This window comes from Neofelis nebulosa, chromosome X (assembly GCF_028018385.1).
Source record: "Neofelis nebulosa isolate mNeoNeb1 chromosome X, mNeoNeb1.pri, whole genome shotgun sequence".
Taxonomy (NCBI): Eukaryota; Metazoa; Chordata; class Mammalia; order Carnivora; family Felidae; genus Neofelis; species Neofelis nebulosa.
In genome coordinates this window covers 50670315-50683043 of record NC_080800.1, presented here as the reverse complement: position 1 = coordinate 50683043, position 12729 = coordinate 50670315, and positions in this window count along the sequence as shown.

Genomic DNA, 12729 nt, shown 5'->3' with positions numbered 1-12729 from the left:
GTTAATTCTCAGTCTTTAAGAGTCTGTTATGCTTTGTCTCCCTCCCTCTCTAACTTTCTTTTCCTTCACCTCCCACATGATCTTCTGTCAACTTTCTCAGGATCCACATAAGAGTGAAAACATATGGAATCTGCCTTTCTCTGTATGGCTTAATTCACTTACCATGCCACTCTCCAGTTCCATCCACGTTACTACAAAAGACGAGATTTCATTCTTTCTCATTGCCATGTAGTATTCCATTGTGTATATAAACCACAATTTCTTTATCCACTCATCAGTTGAAGGACATTTAGGCTCTTTCCAAAATTTGGCTATTGTTGAAAGTGCTGCTATAAACATTGGGGTACAAGTGCCCCTATGCATCAGCACTCCTGTATCCCTTGGGTAAATTCCTAGCAGTGCTGTTGCTGGGTCATAGGGTAGAACTACATTTAATTTTATGAGGAACCTCCACACTGTTTTCCAGAGCAACTGCAACAGTTTGCATTCCAAACAACAGTGCAAGAGGGTTTTCATTTCTCCACATCCTTTCCAGCATCTATACCCTCCTGATTTGTTCATTTGAGCCATTCTGGCATGAGGTGATATCCCAGTGTGGATTTGATTTTTATTGCCCTGATGAGGAGTGACATTGAACATCTTTTCATGTGCACGTTGGCCATCTGGATGTCTTCTTTAGAAAAGTAACTATTCATGTATTCTGCCCATTTCTTCACTGGATTATTTGTTTTTTGGGTGTGGAGTTTGGTGAGTTTTTTTTATAGATTTTGGATACTAGCTCTTTGTCCAATATGTGATTTGTAAATATCTTTCCCCATTCTGTTGGTTACCTTTTAGTTATGTTGATTGTTTCCTTTCCAGTGCAGAAGTTGTTTTTTTTAATCCTTATGAGGTCCCAAAAGTTCATTTGTTACTTTAATTCCCCTGCCTTTGGAGATGTGTCAAGTAAGAAATTGCTGTGGCTGAGGTCACGATGTTTTTTTTTTCCCAAAATCTACAAAGAACGCACCAAACTCCACACCTGAAAAACAAATAATCCAGTGAAAAAATGTGCAGAATACATGAATAGACCCTTGTCTAAAGAAGACATCCGGATGGAAAACAGGCACATGAAAAGATGCTTGACGTCACTCCTCATCAGGGAAATACAAATCAAAACCACACTGACATATCACCTCATGCCAGTCAGAAAGGCTCAAATGAACAAATCAGGAGGGTATAGATGCTGGAGAGAATGTGGAGAAACGGGAACCCTCTTGCACTTTTGATGGGAATGCAAACTGTTGCAGTTGCTCTGGAAAACAGTGTGGCGTTTCCTCACAAAATAACAAATAGATCCACCCTATGAACTAGCAATAGGACTGCTGAGAATTTACCCAAGGGATACAGGAGTGCTGATCCATAGGGGCACTTGTACCCCAATGTTTATAGCAGTACTTTCAAAATAGCCAAAAATGGAAAGAGCCTAAATGTCCTTCAACTGATGAATGGATAAAGAAATTGTGGTTTATATACACAATGGAATGCTACTTGGCAATGAGAAATAATGAATTCTGTCCTTTGCAGCAACGTGGGTGGAACTGGAGAGTGTTGTGCTAAGTGAAATAGGCCATACAAGGATGCTAGGGAAAATGGCAGCATAGGAAGGTGTTGGGATCACCTCGTCCTGCTGACCACTTAGATTCCACCCACACTGCCTAAATAACCCAGAAAACCACCATAATACTGGCAGAACGGACTCTCTGGAGCCAAATGTAGACAAGAGGCCAACAGAAGAGGATCAACCCCGGCTAATACACCAGATCCCACCAAAGCAGCATCACAAGCCTGGCAGTGTCAAGTAGCCTACACAGGGGACCCAGCAATCCACAGTGAGTTGTGCCTCTGGGAGAGAGGAAGATAAGGTACACACCAGTCTGCCTGTGGCCCCAGCGGTGGACTGGGGACAGATATCGGTCAGACTGAGGCCCTGCCCACGAACACAAGTTACTCCAGACAGCACAGGGGAAGTGTCCTGCAGTTCTGCGCCACTGCTGGGGACTACCCAAAATGACTAAATGGAAGAACTCTCCTCAAAAGAAACTAAAGGAAGTAGCGACAGCTAATGAATTGATCAAAAACCATTAAGCAATATAACGGAACAAGAATTTAGAATAATAGTCATAAAATTAATCACTGGGCTTGAAAAAAGTATAAAGGACAGCAGAGAATCTATTGCTACAGAGATCAAGGGACTAAGAGACAGGAGGAGCTAAAAATGCTATAAATGAGCTGCAAAATAAAATGGTGGAAGCACAGCTCATTTTGAAGTGACAGAGAAGAGAATACGTGAATTAGAAGATAAAATTATGGAAAAAGAGGAAGCTGAGAAAAAGAGAGATAAAAAAATCGAGGAGCATGATGGGAGAATAGAGAACTAAGTGATGCAATCAAATGGAACAATATCCATATTATAGTAATTCCAGAAGAGAAAGAGAGAGAGAAAGGGACTGAAGGTTTACTTGAACAAATCATAGCTGAGAACATCCCTGATTTGGGGAAGGAAAAAGGCATTGAAATCCAAGAGGCACAGAGAACTCCTTTCAGACGTAACTTGAATCGATCTTCTCCACGACATATCATAGTGAAACTGCCAAAATACAAGGATAAAGAGAAAATTCTGAAAGCAGCTAAGGGTAAACACGCTCTAACATATGAAGGGAGACAGATAAGACTCCTGTCAGATCTACTGAAATGTGGTAGGCCAGAAAGGAATGGCAGGAAATCTTCAATGGGATGAACAGAAAAAATATGCAGCTGAGAATCCTTTATCCAGAAACTCTGTCACTCAGAATAGAAGGAGAGATAAAGGTCTTTTCAAACAAACACAAACTGAAGGAATTCATCACCAAAATAGCAGCCCTACAAGAGATCCTAATGGGAATCCTGTGAGACAAACTGCCAGAGACATCACTACAATCATGAAACCTACAGACATCACAATGACTCTAAACCCTTATCTTTCAATAATAACACTAAATGTAAATTGACTAAATGCTCCAACCAAAAGACATAGGGTATCAGAATGGATAAAAAACAAAACCCATTTATTTGCTGTGTACAACAGACTCATTTTAGACCTGAGGACAACTTCAGATTGAAAGTGAGGGGATGAAGAACTATCTATCATGCTACTGGAATTCAAAAGGAAGCTGGAGTAACCATACTTATATCAGAAAAACTAGACTTTAAATTAAAGGCTGTAACAAGAGATAAAAAAGTACATTATATAAAAATTACAGGGCCTATCCATCAGGAAGAGCTAACAGAAAACCATGGGGGAAGGGAAGGAAAAAAAAGAGGTTAGAGTGGAAGAGAGCCAAGGCATAAGAGACTCTTAAAAACTGAGAACAAACTGAGGGTTATGGGGGTTGGGAGGGAGGGGTGGGTGGGTGATGGGTATTGAGGAGGGCACTTTTGGGATGACCACTGGGTGTTATATGGAAACCAATTTGACAATAAACTTCATATATTGAAAAAATAAATAAAAAATTAAATAAATAAATAAATAAATAAAAGGAAGAGCTAACACTTATAAAATCCATGCGCCGAATATGTGAGCCCCCAAATATATAAAACAATTAATCACAAACATAAACAACCTTAATGATAAGAATGTGGTAATTGCAGGAGACTTTAATACTCCACTTACAACAATGGATAGATCATCTAGACACAGGATCAATAAAAAAACAAGGGCCCTGACTGATACATTGGATCAGATGGACTTGACAGATCTATTTAGAACTCTGCATCCCAAAGGAATTTAATATACTTTCTTCTCGAGTGCACATGGAATATTCTCCAAGATAGATCACATACTGGGTCACAACACGGCCCTTCATACATATACATGAATTAAGATCATAACATGCACACTTCAAGACCACAATGCTATGAAACTTGATTTCAACCACAGGAAAACATCTGGAAAACCTCCAAAAGCATGGAGGTTAAGAACACTCTTCTAAAGAAGGAATGGGTCAACCAGGCAATTACAAAAGAAATTATGAAATATATGGGAACAAATGAAAATGAAAATACAACAAACCAAACGCTTTGGGATGCAGTGAAGGCAATCCTGAGAGGAAAATACATTGCAATCCAGGCTTATCTCAAGAAACAAGAAAAATCCCAAATATAAAATCTACTACCACACTAAAGGAAATAGAAGCAGAACAGCAAAGACACTCCAAACCCAGCAGAAGTAGAGAAATAATAAATATCAGAGGAGAAATAAACAATATAAAATCTAACAAAACTGTAGAGCAGATTAATGAAACCAAGAGTTGGTTTTTGAAAAAATAAACGAAATTGATATCTCTAGCCAGGTTTCTCAAAAAGAAAAGGGAGATGACCCAAATAGATAAAATCATGAATGAAAATGGAATTATTACAAGCAATACCTCAGAAATACAAGCAATTATCGGGGAATACTATGAAAAATTATATGCCAACAAACTGGAAAACCTGGAGGAAACGGATAAATTCCTAAGCATCCACACACTTCCAAAACTCAAACAGGAAGAAATATAAAGCTTGAACAGACCCATAACCAGCGAAGAAATTGAATCAGTTATCAAAAATCTCCCAACAAATAAGAGTCCAGGACCCGATGGCTTCCCAGGGGAGTTCTACCAGACATTTAAAGCAGAGAAAATAGCTATCCTTCTCAAGCTGTTCCAAAAAATAGAAAGGAAAGGACACCTTCCAGACTCATTCTATGAAGCCAGCATTACTTTCATTCCTAAACCAGAGAGAGACCCAGCAAAAAAAGAGAACTACAGGCCAATATCCCTGATGAATATGGATGCAGAAATTCTCTATAAGATACTAGCAAGTCGAATTCAACAGCATATAAAAAGAATTATTCACCATGATCAAGTGGGATTCATTCCTGGGATGCAGGGCTGGTTCAACATTCGCAAATCAATGAACGTGATACATCACATTAATAAAAGAAAAGAACCATATGATCCTGTCAATCGATGCAGAGAAAGCATTTTTCAAAATTCAGTAGCCTTCCTTAATAAAAAGCCTCAATAAAGTCAGGATAGAACGAACATATTTAAACATCATAAAAGCCATTTATGGAAAGCCCACAGCTAATATCATCCTCAATGGGGAAATGCTGAGAGCTTTCTCCCTGAGATCAGGAACACAACAGGGATGTCCACTCTCACCGCTGTTGTCTGACATGGTGTTGGAAGTGCTAGCATCAGCAATCAGACAACAAAAGGAAATCAAAGAATCAAAATTGGCAAAGATGAATTAAAGCTTTCACTTTTTGCAGATGACATGATATTATACATGGAAAACTCTATACACTCCACCAAAAGTCTGCTAGAATTGATGCGTAAATTCATCAAAGTCGCAGGATGCAAAATCAATGTACAGAAATCAGTTGCATTCTTACACACTAATAATGAAGCAACAGAAAGACAAATAAAAAACTGATCCCATCCACAATTGCACCAAGAATTATAAAATACCTAGGAATAAACCTAACCAAAGGTGTAAAAGATCTGTATGCTGAAAACTATAGAAAGCTTATGAAGTAAATAGAAGAAGATATATAGAAATGGAAAAACACTCCATGCTCATGGATTGGAAGAATAAATATTGTTAAAATGTCAATCCTATCCAAAGCTCTCTACACATTCAATTCCATCCTGATCAAAATTGCAATAGCATTCTTCTCGAAGGTAGAACAAGCTATCCTAAAATTTGTATGGAACCAGAAAAGACCCCAAATAACCAAAGTAATTTTGAACAAGAAGACCAAAGCGGGAGGCATCACAATCCCAGACGTTAGCCTCTACTGCAAAGCTGTAATCACCAAGATTGCATGGTATTGGCACAAAAACAGACACATAGACCAATGGAATAGAATAGAAACCCCAGAAGTGGACCCACAAAAGTATGGCCAACTAATGTTTGCCAAAGCAGGAACGAATATCCAATGGACAAAAGACAGTCTCTTTAATAAATGGTGCTGGGAGAACTGGACAGCAACATTCAGAAGGATGAAACTAGACCACTTTCTGACACCATTCACAAAAATAAACACAAAATGGATAAAGGACCTGAATGTGAGACAGGAAAACCTCAAAATCCTAGGGAAGAAAGCAGGAAAAAATCCTCTCTGCCCTCACCTGCAGCAATTTCTTACTTGAAACATCCCCAAAGGCAAGGGAATTAAAAGCAAAAATGAACTATTGGGACCTCATCAAGATCAAAAGCTTCTGCACTGCAAAGGAAACAAGCAACAAATGTGAAAGGCAACCGACAGAATGGGAAAAGATATTTGCAACTGACATATCGGACAAAGGGCTAGCATCCAAAATCTATAAAGAGCTCACCAAACTCCACACCCAAAAAACAAATAACCCAGTGAAGAAATGGGCAGAAAACATGAATAGACACTTCTCTAAAGAAGACATCCGGATGGCCAACAGGCACATGAAAAGATGTTCAACGTCGCTCCTTATCAGGGAAATACAAATCAAAACCACACTCAGATACCACCTCACGCCAGTCAGAGTGGCCAAAATGAACAAATCAGGAGACTATAGATGCTGGAGAGGATGTGGAGAAACAGGAACCCTCTTGCACTGTTGGTGGGAATGCAAATTGGTTCAGCCGCTCTGGAAAGCAGTGTGGAGGTTCCTCAGAAAATCAAAAATAGACCTACCCTATGACCCAGCAATAGCACTGCTAGGAATTTATCCAAGGGATACAGGAGTACTGATGCATAGGGGCACTTGTACCCCAATGTTTATAGCAGCACTCTCAACAATAGCCAAATTATGGAAAGAGCCTAAATGTCCATCAACTGATGAATGGATAAAGAAATTGTGGTTTATATACACAATGGAATACTACGTGGCAATGAGAAAGAATGAAATATGGCCTTTTGTAGCAACGTGGATGGAACTGGAGAGTGTGATGCTAAGTGAAATAAGCCATACAGAGAAAGACAGATACCATATGTTTTCACTCTTATGTGGATCCTGAGAAACGTAACAGAAACCCATGGGGGAGGGGAAGGAAAAAAAAAAGAGGTTAGAGTGGGAGAGAGCCAAAGCATAAGAGACTGTTAAAAACTGAGAACAAACTGAGGGTTGATGGGGGGTGGGAGGGAGGGCAGGGTGGGTGATGGGTATTGAGGAGGGCACCTTTTGGGATGAGCACTGGGTGTTGTATGGAAACCAATTTGACAGTAAATTTCATATATTAAAATATAAAAAAAAATCTGCGAAAAAAAAAGACCAATGTCTAGCACAGTGTTTTAGGTATTCATGGTATGTATTTATTAAATATTTTCCAAACAAAAAATAAATAAATAAAGAAGACATCCGGATGGCCAACAGGCACATGAAAAGATGCTCAATGTCACTCCTAATCAGTGAAATACAACTCAAAACCACAGTGAGATATCACCTCACTCCAGTCAGAGTGGCTAAAATGAAAAAATCAGGAGACTATAGATGCTGGAGAGGATGTGGAGAAACGGGAAACCTCTTGCACTGTTGGTGGGAATGTAAACTGGTGCAGCCACTCCGGAAAACAGTGTGGATGTTCCTCAAAAAGTCAAAATAGATCTATCCTATGACCCAGCAATAGCACTGCTAGGAATTTACCCAAGGGATACAGGAGTGCTGATGCATAGGGGCACTTGTACCCCAATGTTTATAGCAGAACTTTCAACAATAGCCAAATTTTGGAAAGAGCCTAAATGTCCATCAACTGATGAATGGATAAAGAAATTGTGGTTTATATACACAATGGAATACTACATGGCAATGAGAAAGAATGAAATCTGGCCTTTTGTAGAAACGTGGATGGAACTGAAGAGTGTTATGCTAAGTGAAATAAGTCATAGAGAGAAAGACAAATACCATATGTTTTCACTCTTATGTGGATCCTGAGAAACTTAACAGAAGCCCATGGGGGAGGGTAAGAAAGGAAAAAAAAGAGGTTAGAGAGGGAGAGAGCCAAAGCATAAGAAACTCTTAAAAACTGAGAACAAACTGAGGGTTGATGGGGAGTGGGGGGTGGGGTGATGGGTATTGAGGAAGGCACCTGTTGGGATGAGCACTGGGTGTTGTATGGAAATCAATTTGATGATAAATTTCATATAAAAAAAAAAAGAAAGAAGCCATACAGTGAAAGATACCATATGTTTTCACTGTTACGTGGATCCTGAGAAAGTTGATAGAAGACCATGTGGGAGGGGAAGGAAAAAGAAAGAGAGGGAGGGAGGCAAAGCATAAGAGACTCTTAAAGACTGAGAATAAACTGAGGGTTGATGGAGGATGGGTTGGAGAGGAAAGTGGGCGATGGGCATTGAGGAGGGCACCTGTTTGGATGAGCACTGGGTGTTGTATGCAAACCAATTTGACAATAAATTTCATATTTAAACAAATTAATAAATATATTTTCAGATGTATTACTTATATCTCTTTTGTGTAATTCCCTGGCTGTGATTTCTTCTTCATTTTTCTTTCAGGGATAAATCCTTTGTCTTATCATTGGTCAAATTTCTGTCTTTCTAGTGCTTTTTATTTTTTATTTCTTTTTACATTTTTTTCTTTTTTTGCATTCATATTTTTTTCAATATATGACATTTATTGTCAAATTGGTTTCCATACAACACCCAGTGCTCATCCCAAAATGTGCCCTCCTCAATACCCATCACCCACCTTCCCCTCCCTCCCAACCCCCATCAACCCTCAGTTTGTTCTCAGTTTTTAAGAGTCTCTTATGCTTTAGTGCTTTTTAAATTATTGAGAGAGAGAGAGAGAGAGAGAGAGAAAGCGAACATGAGAAAGGGAGATGGTAGAATAAGAAAAAGATAATTCCAACTATGCTCCACACATAGCACAAAGCCCAATGGAAGGCTCAATTCCACGACCCTGGGATCATGTCCTGAATTGAACTCAGAAGTTACAGGCTCAAGCTACTGAGTCAGGCGCCCCAACTTTTGCCTGTTTTGAAAAATTTATTATGTTTCCTGCACTGACAGTAATGCTATATTATGAAGTAATGTTATATTAAATGCTATAGAAATTTTTGTCTTTTGCTTGTTTTGAAAGCTTGTTATGTTTCTTGCACCTTAGAGTAATGCTATATTAAAAAATACTGCTATGGCTCCTGGGTGACTCAGTTGGTTAAGTGTCCAGCTCTTGATTTCAGCTCAGGTCATGATGTCATAGTTTGTGAGATCAACCCCTGCATTGCGTTATCACCCCAGAGCCTGGATGGAATTCTCTCTCTCTCTCTCTCTCTGTCTCTGTCTCTCTCTCTCTTTCTCTCTGTCTCTCCTCCACTCACACTCTTTCTCTCTCAAAATAAATAAATAAACTTTAAAAAGTTATTTTAAAAACAGCTATATTAAATTCTGTATTAAAAACTACCTAAGGCCTGGTCCTTCAAGAAGTGTTTGTGGGGAATGTGTGTGCACTATGTTACTGTGTTTGATTGCTCTTTACCAGTGGTCAGTCCTCTGCAGAGCTCCTCCTTGCTTATAGTGGGGCATTTTTGTACCTTTAACTAGGTGAGATTTATTTGGTTTGTTTGGATAAGCTTGGAAAAAAAAGAAAAAAAAGCCTTAATCCTTTACAAAAGAGTGAGAGACAGAGAGACAGAGAGGCAGAAAGAGGGATAAAAGGAAAAGGAACAAAAACCCCAATCAAAAAACCAAAGCCTGATCCAAAGAAAAAGAAAGAAAAGTAAAACTGAAACCTGATTCAAAAAAAAAAAAAGGATACAAAAAAGGAAACATAAAAACAAACAAAAAACTATAAGCCTAATTCCAAAGAAAAAAAAAAAGTAAGCTTTGTCCTATTTACACCAGAACTTCAGGTGACCCTTTGAAACACTATGATCAGTAGACTTGTTGCATGTGGTGTTCTGCCTGTGCTGGTGTTCTGGAGGAGAAGCCCACAAAGCTGGCTCACAGTCAGACCTGTCTCAGTCAATATGCAGTTGTCAGGCACAGGGCGGCAGGGGTAAGTTGAAGTGGGCCTGCCTCTACTGGGTGCTTCCTTGTTGCTCTCTGAAGTCGCACTTTGTTGGTGGTGAGGGAGAAAATTAAGCCGCACTAACCTCTCTTCCCAGGACAGAGGATCTCATACTCCTCGCTGTTCAGGAAGCCCTCACAGAAGAGTGAAGGCTATCAATGCACCCTGTGCCACAGCTCTTCTGAACTTTATCTCTGGAAGCTTGGTACAATTCAAATCTTAAAGGACCTAGCCTGATGTGGACCTGCCACCCTCCTCCAGAGTAGAACCTCTCCATGCTGTGTCTGATGTCCTTTGTCCCACAAAAACACTCCCACACATGCGCAGTGTATGGAATCACAAAAAGCAATGACCAGGTTAACTACCCTCCGTGCACACCCTCTGTTCTGTGTCAACAAAAGGCCTTTTGCTCACACCTACAGGAGTTTTGTTTTTGGAGAGACAATATACCCTCTTCCAAATGTACATCAGGAACAGTAATGCTCTTTCTCAGTGCAAAACAGGAGATCCCTACACCACTGTATGCACTCTGGGGCCAGAGCCCTCCTTCTTCCCACCAGCACATGCCACAGCTTTACTCTGAAGAAAGTCGTGCACTTCCAAAACCTCAGAGTTTGAGCTCCACACACTGTTTACAAAAAACCTGTGACACTCAGCACCCCTCGCTCCCCAGTCCATGGTCTAGAGAGGTTTTTATCCTGTGTGAACCTGATGTCACACTCTCTCAACCCCTCTCTTCTTCTCCCTTTTCTCTCTCCACATAAAGGCCCCCCGTGTCACCACCTTTTTTCTCTCCCCTGATTCACTTTCACACACATCACACCTGCCATTCTGTCTCCCTCCAAATGTGGAGATCCTTCTGCCAGTCCTCAGATCAATTTCCTGGGTGTTCCATGTGATTTGACTTCTGTCGAAGCTGTGTTTGTTTGAGGAATGATGAAAACCCAGTGGTCCATACTTCTCTGCCATCTTAACTCCTTCTGCCTCTTAGAACGTTTTAATTGAGTCCAAGGAAGATTAAATCATCAAGTATATAACAATTGACCCATGGGACTTGTCAGTGAAACTTCACTGAGCACTTCAAGTTAAGATAAAATCTCGGAAAACAAACGTTTGGGAGTACCAATAATAATTCATATTCTGGAAAGTTAGAAAAGGATTTTTACCAAGTCTGCTATTCTAAGACAAAATAAAATTGTTGCTATAACCTTGAAAAATAGAATGGCTTTCCTTACGAAGACAAGTGAGAGACAGTGTTGGGAAAGTTGTGGAGAAAAGGGAACACTTTCGCACTGTTGGTATGAGGGCAAACTGGTTCAGCCACTACGAAGAACATTATGGAGGTTCCTCAAAAAATTAAAAAGGACTATCATACACTCCAGCCATCCCACTTCTTAGTATATATCCAAAGGAAATAAAGCAAGTTGCTGAAGAGATATATCACTATAATATATATTGTAGAATTATTCACAATAACCAAGTAATGGAAACAACTAAATTGTCCCTCAATAGATAATAGATAAATGTATAACAACGATGTGGTATCACACACACACACACACACACACACACACACAAACACACACACACACCACTGCAATAATATTCATCTATAAGGGCAAAAAAAATATTTCTGCTATTTGTAACAAAATGGATGGAATTCAGGACATCATGTTAAGTGAAATTAGTCAGAGAAAGACTAATACTGTATGATATCCCTTAAATATTGAATCCAAAAAAAACTGAAAAAAGTGAAATGGTAAGTAACAGGAGCTGGCTGGTGGAGGAATGGGAGAGATGTTGCTTAAGGGTACATATTTGCAACTTATATGTAAAACGTTCTGGAGATCTAATGCACAGTACAGTGATTATAGACAAGAGAGTGTATTATAAACATTAAAAGTGCTAAGAAATTAGATCTTAATTGTTTGCATCATTAGATGTAGTGGAAATTATGTGATATGATAGAGTTATCTAGTTATCACTAGATATCTAGTTCACTAGATCACTAGTTATCACTACAATGGCAATCATACTGCAATATGAATATATCAAATCTATATGTTGTTCAACTTAAACTTATAGAGTGTGATAAGTTGATTATACTTTTAAAACCCCACAGAAACAAACAGGAAAAAACCCACAGTTGTAATTGTTTACAAAAGTACAATTAAGTTTTATAGAATGGCTAATACTCCCATTATCCTGAATATGATGGAAGGAGGAGTGGAGGTAGATGATGTTGGAAACAGATGTTTTGCTTAGATTACAATTGCATTTCAATAAGGACTTAAGGAATTTAGCATGTATTCTATAGAAACAAGGGAAATCATTGATGATTTTGAGAGGAGTAGTAATAGGATCAGATGCATGTTTTAAAAAGTCCAGAGGCAAGAAAAAGAAAAAAAAAGTCCAGAGGCATTATTAAGGATTGATTAGGGCTAAACTGGTTGAAGGCTGGGGGACAAAGCTATTACAAAATTCCACATAAAATTATATAGAACTCACTGATTCCTGTCCTTTGGTAAATAATGATAATAGAAAGGGTTCCACATTTAAGCTTTCATATTATTTATCCTTAGTATTATCCCCCACATATGCTCAAGAGCAGTCCCATCAGGTACTTCAGCTCAAGTGTTCTTCCCATGGTAACATGTACCTGCTT